At 44.6% G+C, this 23617-nt stretch overlaps 1 protein-coding gene across 6 annotated transcripts in view; it reads right to left on the bottom strand.

Annotated features, from left to right (window-relative positions):
* The window catches only part of PHLDB2 (pleckstrin homology like domain family B member 2), a 102603-nt gene extending 85719 nt beyond the window's left edge, over positions 1-16884 (bottom strand). For all 6 annotated transcript variants that reach the window (XM_024200348.2, XM_026658972.1, XM_024200349.2 and 3 more), the window contains exon 1: positions 16838-16884. The gene's annotated coding sequence lies outside the window, so the exon portion shown is untranslated. The remainder of the gene's footprint in view (positions 1-16837) is intronic.
* Between the last annotated feature and the right edge of the window lie 6733 nt (positions 16885-23617).

Genomic DNA, 23617 nt, shown 5'->3' with positions numbered 1-23617 from the left:
CCCCCACTCCCTGTCCCCTGACTGCCCCCGAACCCCTGCCACCCTATCCAACCCCTCCTCTCATTCCTGACGGCCCCCCCGAGACCCTGCCCCATCCAACCACCCCTTCTCCCTGTCCCCTGACTGCCCCCTGCCGCCCCCATCCAACCCCCTCTCCTTCCTGACTGCCTCCCCGGGACCCCTGCCCCCATTCAACCCTCTGTTCCCCCCGACCCTTATCCACAACCCTGCCCCCTGACCACCACCCCGAACTCCCCTGCCCTCTATCCAACCCCCCCTGCTCCCTGCCCCCTTACCGCGCTGCCTGGAGCACCGGTGGCTGGCGGTGCTACAGCCGCGCTGCCCTGCTGGAGCCAGACCACGCTGCCGCCGCCACCATGCACCACAGAGACCGGGTCAGGCCGGGCTCTGCAGCTGCGCTGTTCCAGGAGCTCACAGCCCCGCCGCCCAGAGCATTGCGCTGGCAGCGGAGCATGCAAGCTGAGGCTGCGGGGGAGGGGAAACAGAAGGGGAGGGGCTGGGGGCTAGCCTCCAGGGCCAGGAGCTCGGGGGCCAGGCAGGACAGTTCCGTGGGCCAGATGTGGCCTGCGGGCCAGGCCGTAGTTTGCTCACCTCTATGTTAAATGCACATTTACTAAGCAAGTAATCTTATGAAACAAAGCCCTCAAATTTGACTATCTACTCTAAGACTTTGTTGAACTCGATGACTTTCTCACAAAGAATAGTCACTCTCTGGAAAAGACATGTACCCCACTTCTTCTCATTCAAGTGCTCCATGTAGCTTGAAAGCGTGTCTCTTTTTCCAGCAGAAGATGGTCCAATAAATGATATTACCTTACCTACCTTGTCTCACTCAAGATTCCAGACCAGCTTACACTAAAGCTATGGTCTGCTGTAAGCAAAGACAAAAACTTTAGCTTTTCTATCCCTGCCTTCTAAGATAGCCACACATCATCACTGGAGTTCAACATGTTCTTACACGTATGGGTTTCTGAATTATTAGACCCATCTCATGGAGCAGACTCTGATTCAGGGTGACAAAGAAGAAGAACTTCCCTGTCCTACAAACATGAAGGATAACTCAGCTAGAAATCTGGCTACATCTTGAGCAGGGAATATGACTGTCTTGGTGGCAGGGCTTGTTGTAGCACTCTCTCTGTCTCTCTCTCTCTCTCAGTGCACCCTCTCAGGTGTCAGGCTTCAATCCTTCATATCTCATAGGTAGAATTCCACAGTCCTCCCACTCTAAGACTGGGCCCTGGTCTACGTCACCCTGTGTATCAATTGTGCTTTCCCAGAAGGTCCAGCTGGATCTGTACATCTGTGGTTTTTCCCTTTGGGACTCAGAATCATAGGACTGGAAGGGACCTTATGATGGGGCGGCGGCCGTCCCTCACTGGGATGTAAGGGCTTAAAGCAACCTTCGGGGGGAGGAGCGGCTGCGCAGGATGCAGCCAATAAGAAAAAGGCTTTTGGTGCCAGCCAATTAGAGGAAGGTTTATTGGAGGAGCCAATCAGGGTCAGGCTGGCCCATATAAGAAGGAGCTGCTGAGCAAAGCAGGGGCAGTCATTCCCTGGAGTTTGAGAGAGGAGGGCTGGAGCACCATGCATAGAGCCATGCTGGGCAGAGTCAGCAGAGTATGAGAAAACTTCAGGCTGATGGCTGCCAAACTGAGGCCCTGATACAAGAGCAGAGGAGGTGCTGGGGCCGTGGGAGAAAGATACGGCAGAGTTGGAGGAGGGACAGTAAGTTACTGCTGGATATAGGGTCCCTGGGTCGGGGCCCGGAGTAGTGGGTGGGCCCAGGCTCCCCACACTTCTCCCTTACCCCCACTGGCCACTGAGGGAAGTGGCCTATGCACGGACTGCAGTCTGCCACTGAGACGAGTGGCTAGAACCTAGACTGCAGTTTACCACTGAGGCAAGTGGTTGAACTGAGGACTGTCAGTTCCCTGGAAGTGGGGAAAGAACTGAGTGGGGCACAGCTGGAGGGCTGTCTCCAGAAGAGGATGACGTGGTCTGGGGAGCGACGCAGGTCCTGGATGTGAGACAGGAGTGACGATGGATGAGACTCCATCTGAGGCGGGCGCACTGGCAACCTAAGCTAATTCCCAGGATAGCCAGCAGGAGGCACTGCGGTGGTGAGTGATGCGCCCAGTTACAGACCTTGAGAATTCATCTAGTCCAGTCCCCTGTCTGTGACCAGTAGCGAATATAGTGACCAAACAGCTTCTTTAAAGTATTGTTTATTTTAACAGTAAGAATAACAGTCTGCATACATCTACTTTGATCACATTTATAATGTCTATATATTTATCTATATATAAGTCTAGATCAATAATATATATAATTGGTGCTTTAAAGGGGCCAGTTTCAGAAAGCTGAAAACAATTATGAGCCAGATCAGCTGGGAGGTACAATTTAATCAGAAACATGTGAATGATAATTGGGAATTGTTTAAGAATACTCTACTAGATGCAAAAAGCCACAACTGAGGAAGAAGGCCATATTGATTAAAAAAACAACTTGGTTTATAGGAGAAGTGAAAGCAACTATAAAAAATAAAAGTTGATAGTAATGAATATAAATCAGAATCTAGAAATTGTAGAAAATTGATAAGGGAAGCAAAGGGACACAAGAAAAACTTTATGGCCAGTAAAAGCAACGAGGAGTCCTTGTGGCACCTTAGCCCTGGTCTACACTACGAGTTTAGGTTGAATTTAGCAGTCTTAGATCAATTTAACCCTGCACCTGTCCACACGATGAAGCCATTTTTGTCAACTTAAAGGGCGCTTAAAACCAATTGCTGTACTCCTCCCCAATGAGGGGATTAGCGCTGAAATCAACATCGCCAGATTGAATTTGGGGTCGTGTGGACGCAATTTGACGGTATTGGACTCCGGGAGCTATCCCAGAGTGCTCCATTGTGACCGCTCTGGACAGCACTTTCAACTCAGATGCACTGGCCAGGTACACAGGAAAAGCCCCAGGAACTTTTGAATTTCATTTCCTGTTTGGTCAGCGTGGCAAGCTGATCAGCACAGGTGACCATGCAGATCTCATCAGCAGAGGTGACCATGGAGTCCCAGAATAGCAAAAGAGCTCCGGCATGAACCAAACGGGAGGTACTGGATCTGATCGCTGTATGGGGAGACGAATCCGTGCTATCCAAACTCTGTTCCAAAAGACGAAATGCTGGAATATTTGAAAAAATCTCCAAGGGCATGAAGGACAGAGGCTATAACTGGGACCTGCAGCAGTGCCGCGTGAAACTTAAGGAGCTGAGGCAAGCCTACCAAAAAACCAAAGAGGCAAACGGCCGCTCCAGGTCAGACCCCCAGATATGCCACTTTGACGATGAGCTGCATGCAATTCTAGGGGGTGCCCCCACCACTACCCCACCCCTGTTTGTGGACACCTGCAAGGGGGGAGTCTCACGCAACAGGGATGAGGATTTTGGGGATGATGATGATAGCGCACAGCAAGCAAGCGGAGAAACCATTCTCCCTGACAGCCAGGAACTGTTTATCACCCTGTTTATCACTATGGCCTGCACATTTCCCAGAGTCACTACCCTTGATAGCAGCAGCTCAGTGACTGCATTGGCTACTTGGATCACAGCAGCCCCCACAGTAGATCCCCACTTCAAATTGATTCCCGACTGGCCGGTAGCTGTCTGGCGTTGCAAGCTTCCACAAGGCTATCGCCACTCGCTTGTGAACTGTGAGGGCTGCTCTTATCTTGGTATTCTTGCGCTTCAGGGCATGGGAAAGCAAGTCATAAAGTTCCATGAAAGAGCCCTTACGCATGGGAAAGTTTCGCAGCCACTGGGATTCATCCCAGACCTGCAACACTATGCGGTCCCACCAGTCTGTGCTAGTTTCCCGGGCCGAGAATCGGTGTTCCACGGCATGAACCTGCCCCATTACCACCATGATGTCCACATTGCCAGGGCCTGTGCTTTGAGAGAAGTCTGTGTCCATGTCCTCTTCACTCTCATCACCGCATTGCAGTTGCCTCCTCGCCTGCTTTTGCAGGTTGTGGTTCTGCATATACTGCAGGATAATGCGCGAGGTGTTTACCACGGTGATAACTGCCGCGGTGATCTGAGCGGGCTCCATGCTTGCCATAGTATTGCATCTGCAGGAGAGCAGAGTTGCAGCGGAAGCGGTGGATGACGGAATAGATATTTATAGAGAGATGCCACGAGAATAGATATTTATACAGAACGAGAGGACCTGCGAGGTGGATTCATGAGAGCAGGAGAGCAGAGTTGCAGCGGAAGCGGGAGCCCATGACTGCCAACATGCAGAAATTCGCTATCGATCAAGACAGGAGAGCAGAGTGGCAGCGGAAGCGGTGGTTGGAATGCCAGTTTTTCCGACTTATTACTCCGTCTGCGGCCAGAGCAGAAGAGCAGAGTGGCAGCGGAAGCGGTCGTTCGATGACAACGGTTAGCAGTCCTACTGCACCGTCTTCTGAAAGCAATATGGCGCCCGCACAGAAAAAAGGCACGAAACGATTGTCTGCCGTTGCTTTCATGGAGGGAGGGGCGACTGACGACATGTACCCAAAACCACCAGCGACAATGTTTTGGCCCCATCGGGCATTGCAAGCTCAACCCAGAATTCTAATAGGTGGAGGAGACTGCGGGAACTATAGGATAGCTACCCACAGTGCAACACTCCTGAAGTCGATGCTGTCCACAGTACCGTGGCTGCACTCCGCCAACTTAATGAGCTTAGTGGGGACACACACAATCTACTGTATAAAATCGCTTCCTAACAAATCGACTTCTATAAATTCAACCTAATTTTGTAGTGTAGACATACCCTTAGAGACTAACCAATTTCGTGGACTATAACCCACTTCATCAGATGCATAGAGTGAAAAATACAGTAAGCAGTATATATATTACAGCACATGAAAAGATGGGAGTTGCCTTACCAAGTGGGGGGTCAGTGCTAACGAGGCCAATGCAATCAAGGTGGATGTCGCCCATTCCCAACAGTTACAAGAAGGTGTGAGTATTAGCAGAGGGCAAATTACTTTTTGTAGTGACCCATCCACTTCCAGTCTTTATTCAGGCCTAATTTGATGGTGTCCAGTTTGCAAATTAATTCCAGTTCTCAGTTTCTGGTTGATGTCTGTTTTTGAAGTTTTTTTGTTTAAGAAATGCCACTTTTAAGTCTGTTTATTGAGTGTCCAGGGAGACTGAAGTGCTCTCCTACTTGTTTTTGAATGTTACAATTCTTGATATCTTATTTGTGTCCATTTATTCTTTTGCATAGAGACTGTCTGGTTTGGCCAGTGTACATAGCCAGTGTAATTAAAGACAATAAGGAGACTTTTAAGTATATTAGGATTTTGTTTTGTTCCTAACAATGGTATTGGCCCATTATTAGATTAAAATGCAGGAAAGGCAGAAGTGGTTCAATGAATAGTTGTTATATATTTGGGGGGGAAACACACATAGTGCTGTAATAATTGGCCCTAATTGTGAGTTCAACTGTGAAAAATAAATAAACGTTCATAAAATGTCACAGTAACCTATAATAACAAGTGTTGATGAGAAAAGATGCAAAAGGGAGACAGGAAAACTGAATTAGTCTAAACAAAAAGGCCTTGTGATTTAATTCAAAGACTGTGTTAAAGTCATAGCTGGTAAATAAGAGAAATGTGGGACCAAAAATCAGTGGACCAAACTTGGTATGTCAGAAGTTAGATGGGGAACAATATAAGGAGAGGATGAGCTATTCCACCCATCATTCTCTTTTGGGATTTTTTTTTTTTAAAGAGAAACTTTGCAGGGAAATTATGGATGGGCAGATGCAGATTCTGGCTGACTGAAATATAGGAGATTAGGAAGGAGAGAGCTTCACCGTGATGGCTGCCACCCCAACTGTCTCCTGGAACCCCTATATCTACCACAACACCAATGGGCCTTTGTTATCCTGATCCCAAGGGATATCCTTAACTGACTGGGCCAGAGAGAGATCCAGATAACACTGCCACCTCCACAGGCTCTGGCCAAATCCTGAACACCGTTTGGGATGTGAGACTTCATCATACCACCTTCCCCTTTGTGTGTCCTTTTCCTTTCCCCTTTATTTCTTCTCTTTCCTATCCCTCTCCTTTTTCCTTCTGTCTAATAAAGAGTTTGGCTTAGCCAGCCAAGACCATATATTTTACAACACTGCCGTAAGCCTGTGACAATAAAGAGGCAGCTAAATACAATGCCTTAAATAGCAACACTGGAACAAGTTTACCAGGTCTGAAAGTGGCTAATAAGACCATGTGCCAGGCCTGTGTCTTTCCAGCAAGAAGCTTGCAAGTGAGTGTCAACACCAGAGACAGAAGCTTCATTTTCTTATCTTTGCTGTTCTTTTCTTTTAATTCTCTGTGTGTTTGTCTTGTTTTGTCTTCTAGGAAATATAACTGGATTTTAACAACAGCAATAACAGCTCCAGCCAATCTCAACTAATGTCTCTTCTCCCCAAAAGGACAGTAATTACTATCTTTACCATCTAAGAGACTGTCAAAAAGGGGTGAGAGGGGTGTCTTCTAATGACTCTTTCCAGCTAAAGGAAAGGGAATAAAGAATGATCTTAAAATGAAAGCCTTGCTTAACATTTTACATTTCAAATGCTTTAAAAGTTTTCCCCTTTTTTCCTGTATCTTTAATAAAAGGTTAAGACGGATTTTTAGTAATGTATGGTACTAACCAGGCTGAGAGTTCTGTATACCAAACCCCAACCCTTGTTTAACGCTGTTTAATATTGGACAGTGACAGGGTCATATTAACACTTAACTCTTTGGGCCAATTTATGCCATCTATATTAATACAACAGTAGTGATAGCATATGATGATAATTCTCTCTCCATTCCATTAGTACCATAGAAGGATGTTCAACAGTAGCTACTAAAGTTAGATATTTTTAAATCAGCAGTTTCGGATAACTTGCAGCCAAGAGATTTTAATTACAAAACTAGAATGGTATAAAATTAACATGACACATATTAAATGGACTAAAAGCTAGCTAATGGATAGGTCTCAAAATGTAATAGTCAAATGTGTTATATAAGAGGTCAGACTACATAATCACGTTGGTTCCTTCAGGCCTTGAAAGCTATTAATCTTACCGAACAGCTTACCTGATGGTAGCCTAGAAAGGTCTACTTTCTTCAGACATCATTGCAAGTCCTGTGTGTCAATCTGATCCCCCACAAACAGCTCCCCAACAATTACCTCTTCTATTAAGGGTGCCTCTTTAAATCAATCAATGTTCCTCTGTTCTTGTCTGTTTCTAGGCTTTGGCTCTTCTGCGCAAAACCAGCCCGATAGGCTCAGCAGGAAGTCAAGCCAGACTCCTTGGAGCCAATAGCCCTGCCATTGTCCTGTAGCAACCCTCATGTGTTTGCTGAGGGGTAGCTTATCTTGAGCTATTCTTCTTCCTCTTCCTCCTTGTTTTTCCTTACAGTCTGGTATTAAACTAGACCAATATACTCATATAGTAAACATCCAAAAATTCAGGTGAACATACAGTATTCATATATTGTTACAGAGCTGCAAGTATGGCTACAACTTGAACAGAGAACACAACCACCCCTGTAGAAGAAAGCTGCAAGGCTGGTACCTAAAAATCCAAGCTCTTCTCCACTCCCCTTTCCCCCTCCACACCACCACAAAAAACCAAAACCTTGAGCGGCATCAAATGCCGAGATACAATCAGAAGTGTCCTGGAAGTGCTCAGTTCACATTTGGGGACAATATATACCTTCAAGTCAGCGGCACTGCTATGGGTACCCGCATGGCCCCACAGTATGCCAACATTTTTATGGCTGACTTAGAACAACGCTTCCTTAGCTCTCGTCCCCTAACGCCCCTACTCTACTTGCGCTACATTGATGACATCTTCATCATCTGGACCCATGGAAAAGAAGCCCTTGAGGAATTCCACCATGATTTCAATAATTTCCATCCCACCACCAACCTCAGCCTAGATCAATCCACACAAGCGGTCCATTTCCTGGACACTACTGTGCTAATAAGCGATGGTCACATAAATACCACCCTGTACCGGAAACCTACTGACCGCTACACTTACCTACATGCCTCCAGCTTCCATCCAGGACACACCACACGATCCATTGTCTACAGCCAAGCTCTAAGATATAACCGCATTTGCTCCAATCCCTCAGATAGAGACAAGCACCTACAAGATCTCTACCAAGCATTCTTAAAACTAAAATACCCACCTGCTGAAGTGAAAAAACAGATTGACAGAGCCAGACGAGTACCCAGAAGTCACCTCCTACAAGACAGGGCCAACAAAGAAAATAACAGAACACCACTAGCTGTCACCTTCAGCCCCCAACTAAAACCTCTCCTGCGCATCATCAGAGATCTACAACCTATCCTGAAAGATGATCCTGAAAGATGATCACAGATCTTGGGAGACAGACCTGTCCTCGCTTACAGACAACCCCCCAACCTAAAGCAAATACTCACCAGCAACCACACATCACTGAACAAAAACACTGACCCAGGAACCTATCCTTGTAACAAAGCCCGATGCCAACTCTGTCCACATCTATTCAAGTGACATCCTCATAGGGCCTAATCACATCAGCCATACCATCAGGGGCTCGTTCACCTGCACATCTACCAATGTGATATATGCCATCATGTGCCAGCAATGCCCCTCTGCCATGTACATTGGCCAAACCAGACAGTCTCTACGCAAAAGAATTAATGGACACAAATCTGACATCAGGAATCATAATATTCAAAAACCAGTGGGAGAACACTTTAACCTGTCTGGCCATTCTATGACAGACCTGCGGGTGGCTATCTTACAACAGAAAAACTTCAAAAACAGACTCCAACGAGAGACTGCTGAGCTGGAATTGATATGCAAACTAGACACAATCAACTCAGGGTTAAATACGGATTGGGAATGGCTGAGCCATTACAAACATTGAATCTATCTCCCCTTGTAAGTATTCTCACACTTGCTTCTTATCAAACTGTCTGTACTTGGCTATCTTGATTATCACTTCAAAAGTTTTTTTTCTCTTACTTAATTGGCCTCTCAGAGTTGGTAAGACAACTCCCACCTATTCATGCTCTCTGTATGTGTGTATATATATCTCCTCTATATATGTTTCACTCTATATGCATCCGAAGAAGTGGGTTGTAGCCCACGAAAGCTTATGCTCTAATAAATTTGTTAGTCTCTAAGGTGCCACAAGTACTCCTGTTCTTTTTGCGGATACAGAGTAACACGGCTGCTACTCTGAAACCTCAGTTCTTAGCTTTCTGTGATACAGACTTATTTTTCCATCTGCCTCTGTGGTGCTAATGAGCACAAAGTCTAATTATGTGAGTAGAGAGGTTTTGGTCTCAAAACCTGGCAATCTGGCACCTTTTGCAAACACTAAATTAACCCAAAGTATTTTTCAAACCATAAATTCAAGCATCCATTTGGTTTTGTGTTCATCAGATTTGCCATTGTAGAGTCCTTCCCTTGTAATCCTACAGCAGGGGTAGGCAACCTATGGCACATGTGCCAAAGGCAGCATGCAAGCTGATTTTCAGTGCCACTCACACTGCCCGGGGCCTGGCCACCAGTCCAGGGGGCCTGCATTTTAATTTAATTTCAAATGAAGCTTCTTAAACATTTTAAAAACCTTATTGACTTTATATACAACAATAGTTTAGTTATATATTATAGACTTATAGAAAGAGACCTTCTAAAAACGTTAAAATGTATTACTGGCACGTGAAACCTTAAATTAGAGTGAATAAATGATGACTCGGCACACCACTTCTGAAAGGTTGCCAACCCCTGTCCTACAGGTTTCCTGATGTGGAAAAGGGAGTGGCAGAGGTAGCACCCTTTTTCCTCTAAGGAAATGTCATGTGGGATATGGGAGAAGGCACCCTGTAGGGACAAAAGGGAACACCACAATTTTTCACCCAGCTAGGCCTGTCTGCCTAAAGAAACTACTTTTGGATCACATCTGTTTTATCGGAAGAATGGCTTCAGCTATTCCAAAAAGGTGCCCCACAATTAGGCTTTTTATTTTGCTCTCTTTATTTTTTATTAAAGAAAAGAGTGTGCACAATCACCACACTTTTTTCCAGAAAAAAAAAAAAGTTAGAGCATACTACTTCATAAGAATTGATGGTGTCGTGTCAGTTGGTTCTGCTATTTCTGGTACACTGAAGAAATACAAACCACATATTAAGTTTAATCAGTTCCATGAAAGATGAAAATTTTAAATGTGTTTTGGAAAAGGAGAACGTGAATTTCCTTTGGATATTATGGTTCGGTGACTATAAAATGGGATGTTTAAAAGTTGACATAAGAGAAATCTTTGTCTGCTGAGAGTGTCCAATTGAAAACTGTTTGTGGCAAAAAGCTGAAGATTTACTAAATAATTAGTGGTATTCATGGGATAAAGTTAGAATTTAAGACTTTTCTAACCAATATATTCCAAGGATTCTTGATCTCAACTTTCTTAAAGATTCCATACACCTTGAATATGAAGGCAATAGGTTAAAACATTTGCGTACACTCTGTATTATTTAATAAGATTTCATTTCCTCCTTAATTTGAAGTCATATAAGCCATTGTTTCCTCTGTGCTACTTTAGGTGATTGAGGCCATATGGAGACTTTACATCTCCAACTGGATACAGTTAATTCATTTTGCACAAGCACAAAACTACCACTAACAAAAATAATACCTTTTAAAAAAACCACAGTCAAATCCAACTTCTCATGGAGCAAAATGGAGGTGAATGAGAAGGGCAAGTAATCCTCCCTCTCCCCTCTCCTCCCTTCCCCCCCAAGTCAAGTTTTATCTTCTCCATTTTGGAAGGATTAGTTCCCCATCAGGTAGTTGAAACTAAGAATTCACAATTATCACTATGACTTGCACAACTCACCCCAACAATAATATGCTCCCACTGTATTCCTGTGACACTGTTCCATTACATATTTTCCTGTTAAAACATTGGCTATGGTGGAAAAGCTTGTAAATCAAGGCTTCAAAAATACATTTACCAGTGGTAAGTGGAAGGCTTTTCATGCTGGCTATAGGTCTAAGTCCATTTCTGCCAAGTTCCCACAGAAAAAGAAAATTTACACCTCTAGTCCTGATGGTTGTGAAAGAACAAAAATAGATGGAACCTATTTGATTCTAGTTCCTTACTCCTCTGAAGTATATACTAGAAAAAGACAGGGAAGCCAACACTAGATAGATATTCCTAATACTTTTAAGGTAAACTAAGGCAAGGAGAGGACTTTTGGAAAACAAAATAAATAGCGAATCCAACTTTATACATCATAAAATAAAAAAAGAAGTTTATCCCTTTACATCTTACCTTAACTGACACCAATAAAGACATTTAAATTCTCCTTTAGGAGTTATATGCATGCACCTACCAGGTTTAATGAGAGTTTGCCACACAAAGAAGTTGAATAAACTCCAGAACGTATACGCTAATCACAACAGCTCCAAGGGTTTTCTGCTCTTACATTATTTTTTTCTCCTCAGATGTTCTTGACATTTCCCCCCCTCTATTACATTGTTCCTCTTACCAGTGTCTCTTATGCACTCTTTATCCTTCATTTAGTTTTCTTTGATTATATAAGTCTTTTACTGCCACTTTGCATCTGTCAATTGTTTTTCATTTCAGTTTCCGTCAGCCTCCACTTATCCTAAGAAAATTTCTCTTTTATTTCCTTTACTCATTCTCCTAATTTTGTCCCTTTTTTATTATTCTTGTCCCATATATCTGAATGTCCCTTCTAGTCTTTATTCCTTATTCATTTTCCAGCATTTTTAGAGCAGCTTACACAGTCCCCCATTAAATGCTTCTCATCAAAAGAGCTTTACAAGCCAGATTACTACAGTTATAGTGATAATGGCTTGAAATTGACAAGATGCACTGTTGCTATTGTGCTCCTTAACTGTGATACAGGTCAATCTTAATGAATACAGCTACATTTTACAAAGGACTCATGAGGTTGTTCTGTTAACACACATCCAGCAGGGCAGATGACCATCATGCCAGTAATTACACCATTTGAAATATTTATGGCAGGTAAGAAAACAGTTAAATGCAAATCTCATTCAACCTACAAAGGATGTTTGGGCAGGGAAAAAAGGAGTTCAGTTTGACCAAGTTTATGTTTTAATGCTCCAATCCTGCACTGCAGTCCCCGTGGGCGGAAGACAGCATGGTTTCAGAGGGAATGACACTCTTCATTTCGACTTTGTGTGGGCACATCTATCCAGATCAGAACTCAGGATCAGGGCTCTCCAGCACCACCTGGTCTGAATCCCACTGTACAGGGTATCAATTTAGAGCTCTTTATTTAAGACTAAGGGCACCATAGTTGGTTTGAAGGCAGGTGTGCTGTAAGTATTGCCAGTGCACAGCAGAAGTAACTGCTTGTACTCACAAATTAAAATGGAACAAACAAGTATATTTTACTTGCATTAAACACAATACTGAGTCATACACCATCACCAGCACATTTTCCACAACTCTCTTCTTGGGATCCTCAAGTGGAGAAGAAACAGACATGATCTGCAAAGTGACTTGTATTCCCCACCCTACATTCTTTGCTTCATTAGCCCAGTCTCTGATTTCAAAGTGGACTCCCCTATATACATCTGACCCACCCTCTGTTTCCCGCTCACCCAAAACCCCATTCCCAACTCCTCCTGGTGGACTTTGCTCCTTCCCTTCAGTGTTCAAGCAGTATCTTGTATTCCCTTGTCCTTAAAAAAACAAAACAAAATACCTTGACCTTTTCAGCTACTGTTTTTCCTTACTCTATTTTCCCTCTAAGCTCCTTGATAATACCTCTCCTCTAACCACTCCCACAATTTTTTCTCATATTTCCTTAAGATTCCCTAGATTTTATCTTCTTTCTATTAAAACAAAGGACTCCTCACAAAAATCCCCTGCCATTTCTTTGTAGTCAAGTCTAAGGCCTTCTTCATCTTCATCCTCCTTTATTCTTCTGTCACCTTTCCCACAATCCATCACTGCACTTGATTTGCTTTTCTCACTTGATTTCTGGGGCCCTTATTTCCATGGCAGTTCCTCCACGTCTTGTCCTTCAGTTTCCCCCATCAATGGGCAACCTCAATTCACGATTTCAGCTGTAATTCACTTCACCACTTCCGTTATCATAATTTGTATTTGTATTACAGTAACACTTAGAGCAGGGGTTCTCAAACTGGGGGTCAGAACCCCTCAGGGGATCATGAGGTTATTACATGGGGGTTGCGAGCTGTCAACCTCCACCTCAACCCTGCTTTGCCTCCAGCATTTATAATGGTGTTAAATGTATAAAAAAGTGTTTTTAATTTATAAGGGGAGGGGGTCGTATTCAGAGGCTTGCTATGTGAAAGGGGTCACCAGTACAAAAGTTTGAGAACCATTGACTTGGAGGAACCAACCTTGTACATTGTACAAACATAGTGAGAGACAGCCCCCACCTCCAAAGAACTTGCAATCTAATTAGAAAAGACAGACAAATAGTGGGAGGGGAAGCAGCAGCAAAGTGATTTGCCCAAGTTCACACAACACACCATTGACAGAACTGGGAATAGAAACTTAGGTCTCCTGACTCCTTGTCCACTGGACTATCCACTAGGACAAATTGCCTCTCTAGCCACTATCACACTTGCCTTTCTGATGTGTCTCTTGGATGTCTCACTAACTCAACAGAGCAAAAACTGAGCTAATCTTTACCTTACCATAACATCACCCTCCCTGCCTCCTCTTTCAGAGTTATTGACAAGACCACCACTATTCACAAAAAGAACAGGAGTACTTGTGGCACCTTAGAGACTAACAAATTTATTAGAGCATAAGCTTTCGTGGGCTACAACTGCTACTCTGAAACCACCACTATTCAGTCACTCAACTTTGTAACCTTGTTATTACTTCCAATCCCTCCTTCTGTTCCCACACAGCGAGGTGGTCACCAGTTCCTGTTACTTCTTTCTCCATAACATTTTGAAAAATATCCATCCATTCTTCTCTGCCTCTCTCTCTCAGCTAGAACACTTGCTTTGGTTACCTCCTCCTTTTTTATCTCCCTGATTTCCTTGTCCCTCTCTTTCAGTGTACCCATAACCTGAAAGCTAAAACCCATCTTCCCTGTCTGCCCTTCCACACCGCTTTGCCAGTGCCCTTTAATCAACACCTACAAGACACTGCTGTTTTAGGCTTGGCTCTCCTTTAAGTACCAATTGTGAGGAATTGGACCATGATCAGTGGTCATAAAAGCATGAAGAAGAAGAAACTAGAGTAAGATCTTAAAGTTCATGTTCACCTGTGACACATCAACATTTTTACTCCAGCCTTCAAAATTAAAAGCTCTACAAACTCATTGCATCACCTGTCTGCCCCCACTTTCTCCCCATATACCACTTTAAATAATTGGGGTTTTAAGCTAATATTGGTTTAAACTGTGATAACTACCTCTTATACATATGTCCCTCACCTAGTCCTCATAAGGATCCTATATAATTTCAAGATGTATTTACACAGTTTAGCATAACACTATCAGGTATGTAGCTTTCTCTCAAGTGTGAAGTTACTCAAATGCACATTTACTAAACAAATAGCTCTGAAACTTTTCACTGCAATCCTCAGCACATAAGGTTTACATCCTCCAAGTAGCTTTGAATACCAGTAGGACATCCTCCTATTTCTTTCATGTGGCTGGCAAAACAGAAACATACTGTGCTAAAAAGAAATGTGCAGTGTACAGATATACACTGAACTTCAGAAAGGACAGTCAGTCAGTCAGTATCAAGCTGGATACAGAGCATTTCTCCTTGCCATTCCTTCTTCCCCCAATCGGCACCATGCTGGGGCAGGGATGGGGACCTAAACAGAGATGCAAGTAAGGGCCAAGTTTGGAAACAGGTAAAATTGCCTGCCTCCTACCCCTCTGTCCCTGAAATGGAGCATACACGTGCCATAAGCGGATCATTACGTGTTCATCCACGTTCTGAATGGCAATATTACACAGCTGGTCTTGAGTTGCAATAATATATCTGTGTAAGAGGTTCTGCTTAGAAACCATTGCCAAGTCAAAGAGTGTAAGTGCAGTCCACACCCCTGACACTCCACAGTGCCAGCCACGAAGAAATTTCTCAGCATGTTGGGATAGCATCCTGTGCTTCTATTGCTAGTGGGTAGTTTTATGGGAGGGGGCTGGGCTACAAACATAATCTCTGAGGCTGCATCTCCATGGGGAGAGTTTAGAACCCACCACAGCCTTCACCATGACCTCTGGCAGAGGTACAACTGGGAGTCCGAAATTTGACAGTGACGATCCAGTTTAAAAGTCACGATTAATTCAAGACAATCAGATTTCATGCTGGATTCACATTCTTTAACTATAGCTGTGCCTAAACAGAATTGCTCACCAACTGAAACCCCCTGCTACGGCCATAAACAGCAGGGTGGCTTTAAAGAGTTACTGCCACACTGGAGGAAACTTGAAAAAACCAACAGTAAAAAAAACAAAGAGTCATTGACTTAGTCTTGCTCTGTGCCCTCCCTGCTAATAGGTATGGTAAGAGATCAGTGTTTGAATAAGAGCCTATTTCCTTCCTTCACATCCCAGCTTTGCTTTTCTGCTGGACTGTACAATCAAGACTCCAGCCTCAGTTTATAGCATCCCAGCCTGTTGCTGATAGCACAAATGTAACTGTCTGGATTCACCACAGGCTAGGATGAGATGTGAAGGGGTCGGGGGAGTGGGGGGTTGGAGGGGGAACTTTGTTTAGTAAAAGGAAAGTCGCAACAATTTGTGTTAGCTAGCAGAAGAGGAAAAAAACACAAACAAGAGAGGAAAAAAATACTTCAGTTTAAAGAGCCAATGAGAGGGAAAGGAAGCTACTTTTTATTTATAGTATTGTCATAAACATTTATAAAACCAGAACCTATCACACAATCTCTAAACAACAGGGGTCATCCATTCTACCAGCAAAAGATCCTTGGCGGTAGAGGGAAACTGTTCAGCTCAGTCACTAGTCCTCAGAGCACAGACAGAAAGCGAACCTTAGTCCATTTTCATAGCTGAGGCACTGCCCACAATTTAAGGGTCCCTTTGGGGGCGCATGTGACCTTTAAATCAAATGTACCACAAATTATGAGAGGAAAAAGTGGGGACCAGACAAGAGAAAAAGACAAGAGCCTCCCTAGGGACAAACTACTCAAATCCAGTGGCAGGGGGGCAGAGGGGCATTTGGAAAGATCTGAGTGAGTTTTTAAGTCTTCTGTTTTCCCCCTAACAGGAAGTCTCCCCTTAGCATTCCTTCCCCAATCCCCTCCCCTCCAAAAAAAAAAAAAACTTAAAAGGGCGTTTGGAGTCTCCTCACTTTGTTTTGGGCGAAGCCCCTTTAACACAGGATGTTTAAAGCAAATCAGAATAGCCCCATTTTCCTCCCACAAGCAGCCCCTTCCCCAATCTATCAGTGTTTCCCCCTGGAATTGAAATCAGAGGGGGTGTTCGAATTTATGGATGCAGGGTGGAAAACAACTAAATTGGCAACACTGCGAAACTAGTGGACCACGGGGGGGGGGGGGGCGAGGGAGAGAGAGATGACGGAGTTTTTGGGGGGTAGGGAAATCCCTAACACAAGTATCTCCCTACTCTTTCTGCCCTATAGTCTCTGCTCCCCACAACCTCTCAGCCGGCCCCCCGCCATACACACACAGAGCCCCGGTCCACCCCGGCTCCTCAGACCCCAGAGCAGCGCACCCCGGGGAGAACGTGCACACTCACCTCCTCCTCCTGCAGCGGCTGCCCCCGGCGCATCCCCCGCCTCGCCGCCAAGCCCCAGCCGACAGGGATCCGCCTCCCAGCCCTGCGGCCAGCACCGCCCCGCGCAGAGCCCGGCCCCCCGCACAACAGCGAGCCCAGCCTGACCCGAGCTCGGGGGCTGCCTCCTCCCCTCCCGGGCCAGATGGGGCTGGGCTCCCCCTCTGCCCAGCCGGGGCTCACACAGCCACGAAGCCCCCTGCGAGCTGGGGCTGGCACACGGGAGATGGTGGAAGGGGAGGGAGGAATTGGAAAAGAAATCAAGGCAGAGAGGGAAAGAAGGAAATGGGGGAAGGAGGAATAGGAAAGAAGGAGGAAATAAGAAAAGGGAGGCCAGGAAAAAGGCGAAGAGACAAACAAAAGAGGGAAGGGGGGGTGTGGGGGGGTGTTCTGCTGCTGAAATAATGGTTCCAGTATGGGGGGGGGGGGGGGAGGCAGTGCTTTGGGACACTGAGAAACTCTTCTCGCTGTTAACTATGTTTAGGAAATTTCAGTCGTGTGAGCCAAGAGCCAGGCTGGAATTTGGGCAGGGATGCGCCTCTTTGTGTCCCCAAGCTGCTGGGCGCCTGGGGACACAACATGAATCCTTACACTCCCCACCCCACACAGGAAAGTGTGATGACGCCATTCACTGCCTATGGAAGTAGCGCCCAGGGGGGATTTGGAGGTTGTGCAATTTGACCATGAGAAATGCTTAATCAAACTTCCAGCGAGATTCAGCAGAGAGCCGCCTGTCGGCGCTTAAATCATAAATAATAAAAATGAGTCAATTTCCTATCTGTGACATTAGCACAACAGAGTTGATTGCTATGAAAACGCATGGCAGATTTTCTCTGAGTTTGGAGTGGAGTCAGACCTACAGGAAAAGGATGTGTGCGCCCCCGGCGCTGCCTGGATTGCACAGGAACCCGGCTTGTGTTTATCTGCCCTGCTTCCACAGTAACTTGAGGGCACTGAGTCAGTCTGTTTTGCATGTACTAAGGCTTCAGAAAAAGCAGCTTTCCCTATGCTCCAAGAGGAAAGCACTGCTGTAACATCTGTATGGTGCTGCTGCTAGGTTTGGCCAGCTAGGCTACTAATTGGTGGAAACCTCAGTTGCTTGACCTGCCAGCTGGAGAAACACAAGCCAGGGTCCCAAGTTGAGGCCTCCCTTAAGGTAACATATACACAAAGTGAGGCTAGTAACTGAATTGTGGCCATCACCAACCAACGAAAACTCAAGTGGTACATTGTCAACTTCACAAGTAAAAATTCAGTAATAGAGATGTAAACTGGTCTAGTGGACTGGGCAGTCAGCCAGAAATTCCTGAATTCTGATCTTGGTCCTTGCTGTGTGGCCTTGTCACTTAACCTTTCACTGTTTGTTCCCCAATGAGTAAAGAGGGGATAGTAACATTACCTACCAACAGGGAGGGCTGTGAGGATTAGAGAATTTTTATACAGTGTTTTGCAAATGTAAAACACTATATAAAGTGCTCACTATTACTATCATTTGCTGGAAATAGTGTTAGTTATGATCTAGCTCATGACTTGCAATATACAAAGGATATTTTATTTGGCTAAGACCATTACTATACCATAATGTAAACTTTAAAAATCACTCCTAATGCCTTGAGTCTAGACTGTATACAATAGGAATGCCAAACACACAATCCAAGGAGTCCTAAAATGTGGCCCATGGCCATGCTGAAGTTCACTATAGTTTATACAAAAAGTAAGCCTTTTGAGATTGATTCCAACAAGCCAGAGCCCAAATCTGCTATTCCTCTCTGAGGTTCCTGTGAATGCCTGCTGGGTGATTTTTTCCCCTTCCATTGGTGTTGAACTTGGCCAAAAATTTTTGCTCATCTGTCAAATAAGAAAGTAGTACAAGCAATTAAAATAATAAAAACATGCTGTAAGCAGTGCTTCACACCCCGTTGTGCCCCCTTGTCTCAGGGCATGGTGCTGCCTCAGTTCAGTCCAGAGCAGGGCAGCCTATGCTGTGAACTCAGTGTACAAGTGTGTAAATGGTTGAAAATTAACCAACTCAGAATCTGGCCATTCACATCTTTGAACAAACAAACATAAAAGACAGCTGCCTGGTCACAGCCAGTGCTTTAAGCCCAGGCGCTGGGGTTCTGGGTTAGCAGTGAGTCTCAGACTCTCACCCAGCACTAGTCTCTGAAAAAGCAGGCAAGGCTTCTTATCTGGCCTGTTGGCTCCCTACTGGGCAGTGTCACCTCCTGTCCCTTCCAGGCCTCTGGCACACTAAATTTTGCTAGTATCCCAGCCTGAGTGGGTTTTCCTTTTGATTTAGTTGGGATTGGTCCTGCTTTGAGCAGGGGGTTGGACTAGATGATCTCCTGAGGTCCCTTCCAACCCTGATATTCTATGTTTCTATGATTCCTTAAGCAAGGGGCATCAGAGTGCCAATGTCTTCAGCAGGGGGCTAAGATGGCCAGATAGACCCTACCCTGTATGTAATATGGACAAGGGCATACTGTTTGCTGGAATCAATATGAATGTTAATGTTGTCGCATTCAGAGACTAATGCACGTATAGGCTTTATTTCATTCACACAAATTGGTTCATTTTTTAAAAAAATCACCACAAGTTTGTTTCTTGGTGGCAGAAGAGGGAGACAGTGAAAAATGTATGTTTTTTAAAGAAATGGCTGGTGCTCAGATACTATAGCGGTAAGGGCCATCAAGGTGGACAGATAGGTTTTAGGGTCTAGGGGTACATTTTAAAATCAATATTTATTTGGACTTTAAAAAAAATCAATAATGAATAAACTGACATAAATGAAATTGTAAAAGTAACAGAGCTTCAAATATTTAATCTAGTTTGAAAAGTGAACCCAAAGTACTGCTGTTTTGATGAGGGAGAGGGAGGCTTGAATCAGAACTAGACATTTAAAGTTCTAGATGGACCTCAGAGTCACTCCAGCTCCTCATTATCTCTTACCTGCTTTTGTTTCAGTTGTGATTTGGAAAGCTCTGTCTCCGTGCCGTGTCAACAGTAACATCCTATGCATTACCGTATGCCACTCCCACGGTGAGTGCCCGCACCCATGCATTTAAAAGTCACTACCCCTGAGTATGCAACTGTGCCCAGTAAAAGTTTACTTTCCATTACAATTCATGCAAGTAAAACTTAAAGGACTGCAATGTTTGCAGAAAGTGTACATTACATGGGAGCAAGTACAGCCCCAGTGAGCTTATAGTGAACATTCATGAAAGATGTTTTATTCAGTCATTTCTAACATTCTAGCACATCTTTCTTCCAAGATTCTTCAAAGGACTTCGCAAGCATTAAGGAAGCTTCTTGATACCTTTGTCGTAAATAAGGGTAATAGCGGGATCACTTACAACCACCTCTGTCGTGAAACACAGCAGCTGTTAACCAATGCAGATTAATAGTATACAAGCACTTAGTTCATGAGACAATGAACACTATACATAATGGATACTTCAGGTGGAACTTTGAGGCAAAATATGATTCTTCTATTGGAATTTATCCAAGACACTGAGGGCTTGTCTACACTGCCCTGCCATTGGACTATGGAAGTGTGATTATCAGTGTGGACCTAAGTGCTTCTCTATAACTCTCCCCTGTGAACACTGCGACCGCGAATTAAAATGTCCCTACTCCATGTTAATAGTGTGCTCCTCAAACAGGACTACATTAAGGCAAAGTAGGAACCTTTTCATTCTCGCCCTCATCATCCACACCAGAGAGTTATAGTGCAGCACTGCTAATCACACCAACATAGTTAGAACTGTGGGGCAGTTTAGACACAGCCTGAGTGCTTGTCTATACCGGGACACATAGAGGGACACAACCAGAGATGTGACTGCAGCATATGTAGACATTACCTGAGGTAGCTTTGATCTAGCTAGCTCAAGTAACAAAAGCAGTGAGTCAAGTCATGGCAAGCCGGTCTGGGACCATGGGTATATACTCTAGCACAGGAGAGGCCAACCTGAGCCTGAGAAGGAACCAGAATTTACCAATGTATATTGCCAAAGAGCCACAGTAATATGTCAGCAGCCCCATCCACCCCCACCCCGCTCCCAGCACCTCCCGCCCACCGGCAGCCCCGCCAATCAACGCCTCCCCCTCCCTTCTTGCACTGCCCGATCATCTGTTTCATGGTGTGCAGGAGGCTCTGGGGAGAAGGTAGAGGAGCAAGGGCATGGCAGGTTCAGGGAGGGGGCAGGAAGAGGTGGAGTGGGGGCAGGGCCTGTGGCAGAGCCAGGGGTTGAGCAGTGAGCACCCCCCCCGGCACATTGGAAAGTTGGCACCTATAGCTCCAGTCCTAGAGTCGGAGCCTATACAAGGAGCCACATATTAACTTTTGAAGAGCCGCATGTGGCTCCACAGCCACAGGTTGGCCACCCCTGCATAAGCTTGTGCTGTGTGGTTTGGTTTCACTGCTATTGTTATTCAAGCTAGCTAGGTCAAAGTTAGCTCAGGTTTGTCCACCAAGCTGCAGTCACACCTCCTGACATACCTGGAAAGTTAAGGTGAATCAACTAAAGCAGCTGTTCTTAAACTATATGGCGGACCTCCTAAGGGAGGGGCAGGAGGAAATGTGTCAAGAGAGGTCCAAGTTGTGAGCTTTTTTTAAGAGCTGTGGCTGTGAGCCCTGGGTGCAGAAGGGCCATGTTCACGCAGGAGGTGGGGATAAAAGGGAGAGCCAGAGCCCCGCCATCTGGGCTCAGGCTCCCCACACACACCCCACTTCCTCACCCGGAAATAGCAGGGCTCCATCTGTCAGCCCCAGGCTAGCAGCAGCAGCGCAGAAGGGTGGCAATGGGAGCTATGTCTCTTGTGAAAAGTGATATTGACAAATATCACTTTTCACATTGCCACCCTTACTTCTGTGCTCCTGCTGGCGCGGTGCTGCCTTCAGAGCTGGGCATCTGGCCAGCAGCTGCTGCTTTCCACTCTGCCTTCAGAGCTGGGTGGTGGCGGTATATGTACTTGTGGGGCGGAGGTTAAATGACTACAGCCACAAAGAAGAGGGGGGGCCTGATCAAATATGTTTGAGAGCCACTGAGCTAAAGTTATGAAGTTAATGCACATAAATGAAAGTGTTACCACCACCCCTGATATTTCCCACATGGATGTTTTCACTCAAGAGTAAAGTGACCTTAGTTCACTGTAACTAAATCCATCTCCAAGGCACAGACTGATAGAGTGACTTGCTGGCTCACAGTCCCCTGCTCACACTCTCAGACAACACTCACACAAAGCAAAGCAAAAATCAGCCCCGGTGACTGATGTTTTGAAATAGAATTTACACACACGGAAAGGGAATAAGTGAGTGCATTTACTTGATATTGTAGATCTGAGTAGGGCATCATGTATAGTCAGTCAGAAAAATCTAGCTGTCAAGCACTCTCAGATTATACACCGTATAAGTATTCCAGAATGAGAATGTCTACACATGGAATTAATCAGCAATATTTAAAATCAGGAATAATTCCATGTGTAGACAAACCTTAAGAATCTACTTTTCTTGAAGCATCAAATACCTTCAGTCTCTCACCCTTGTAGCCTTTGGCGTCCCATCCTCAGTGTCTCTACACTACACAGTCAGTCCCATGTAACACTGATGACAAATTAAAAAAAACCCATGACCCCTTCAGTTAGCACCACACAGGATGAGCTGGATTGGAGAGCAAACACTAACTATATACTCTTAGTTACTGAAACATGTTAGAATATTGTATGGTTCTTCATGACTGTTTGCTGAGAAAAAGTCAGCATTCCTTCTCCAGTACTTCAAGTTTGGAATACCACTGTATTTAATAGGACCTTTCTGCTGACAAAAGCACTCACAAATTACACTGGTCATGGCGAGCTTAATAAAGACACCCAATAATTTATGTTATAATACAACAAATAAAAACAATCTAAATTTAAGTTCAAATAAATAGATGTGTCCCTGTAACTTGGGCTGAATCTTCCTCAATTTGTTACAAGAAAGCTACTGAAGTTAAGGGTAATCAAATATCATGCTGCAGGAGTCGAGAAAGGAATTCCACCCACCTCTTCTGGTGCATAGCTTTACACAATTAACTAGGTCCATTACTGCAAGGTAGGGAGGTGGTTTTGTTTTACATTCCTGTGAATCATCAGGTGTTGGCCACTTCTGGAGATGAATTCTGAATTTGAAGGCCAGTGCGTGGTCTGTTATGGCAAATCCTACCTTCCACTCCCATGAAGTTTTGTTCAGCTTCACAAAGCAATTATAGTATCAATTCTTCTTCTTCTTCTTCTTCTTCTTCTACAAACTGTTCAGCTGGTAGAGTTTAGTTTCATTACAGAATCATCCTGATAGAGATTTGATTAGTTTAACCAGTTAATTCACTCTGTCAACACTAAGTGGTTACATCAAAGTATCTCCATCAGCAAGATAAATAACTCATAATTATTTACCAAAATGAAATGGTGCCTTTCAGTGATCAAAGAAATTTCTGCTAACATTTAGGCTGGAAACTGGTCCTCTTGAGTCACCAGATAGCTGATCCATTAACTTGGATATGGGTATCAGTGTCTTTTAATCAGATCAAGAACTCCATCCCACACCCTCCAGAATGAGCATGCTTCCATGTATGGGAGTGGGCAAATCTTAAGGCTAAGATTTTGTCATGGATATTTTTGGTAAAAGTCATGGACAGGTCACAGGCAATAAAGAAAAATTCACGGAAGCCTGACTTTTACCAAAAATATTCATTATAAAATGGGAAG

The sequence above is a fragment of the Terrapene carolina genome, unplaced genomic scaffold, assembly GCF_002925995.2.
Source record: "Terrapene carolina triunguis isolate 2854851 unplaced genomic scaffold, T_m_triunguis-2.0 Scaffold558, whole genome shotgun sequence".
Lineage (NCBI taxonomy): Eukaryota > Metazoa > Chordata > Testudines > Emydidae > Terrapene > Terrapene triunguis.
This window is presented reverse-complemented; position numbering and strand designations above follow the sequence as displayed.